This window comes from Gekko japonicus, unplaced genomic scaffold, assembly GCF_001447785.1.
Source record: "Gekko japonicus isolate JY-2015 unplaced genomic scaffold, Gekko_japonicus_V1.1 scaffold53241, whole genome shotgun sequence".
In the NCBI taxonomy this organism is placed as follows: domain Eukaryota; kingdom Metazoa; phylum Chordata; class Lepidosauria; order Squamata; family Gekkonidae; genus Gekko; species Gekko japonicus.
In genome coordinates this window covers 1-800 of record NW_015228769.1, presented here as the reverse complement: position 1 = coordinate 800, position 800 = coordinate 1, and the positions used below count along the sequence as shown (strand labels likewise).

At 63.2% G+C, this 800-nt stretch overlaps 1 pseudogene; it reads left to right on the top strand.

Moving 5' to 3' along the window:
- Positions 1-3: 3 nt before the first annotated feature.
- Positions 4-771, top strand: LOC107125370 (annotated as a pseudogene).
- The last annotated feature ends 29 nt before the right edge of the window (positions 772-800 follow it).

Below are 800 nucleotides of genomic sequence, written 5' to 3'. Positions count from 1 at the left end.
CGCAGGCCGCTGGCGATGGCCCTGTCCCTACCGCGCACTTTGGGAGAACTCCAACTGTACCGTGTCCTTCAGCGAGCCAACCTCCTCTCCTACTATGAGACCTTCATCCAGCAGGGCGGCGACGACGTGCAGCAGCTGTGCGAGGCCGGCGAAGAGGAGTTCCTGGAGATCATGGCATTGGTTGGCATGGCGACCAAGCCGCTGCACGTCCGGCGCCTGCAGAAGGCCTTGCGGGAGTGGGCCACCAATCCGGGGCTTTTCAATCAGCCGGTGCCCTCCATACCCGTGAGCAGCATTCCTCTCTTCAAGATCTCCGAGTCCGGGGGGCGCAAATCGCTCACCAACGGGCACGCTAGTCCGGGAGAGACCCCCGCCAAGGCCAGCGCCACCTCTCCTGCCAAGAGCCCCTCGGAGCCAAGAGATAAGCTTTCCCCGTTGGCAGCGATCCAGTGGAGCACCGCCGAGTCAGAAGAGGAAGGAGGGGTGTCCTCACCGGCGGGGCAACCTTTGTCCGCGGAACATCTAGACCCAGAGCTGGTCCAGGCGGTGTCAGAGAGCGCGGAGCGGCTTTTGCGCAGTTGCCCTCGCGGGGGCGACGCTGAGCTGAGGGCCCTCATGAAGATGAACAAGAAGCTGGCCAAAACAGTGGGACATGTCTTCCGCATGGACAACGGGGACCCTCATAAGGAGGAAGAGATCCGACGTCACAGCGCTATCTATGGGCGAGGAGAAGCCCGGCGATGTGAGAGCAAGCAGCTCACGCTGCATGAGGTGGGTCAAGGGGGGGGCAATGGGGGGGG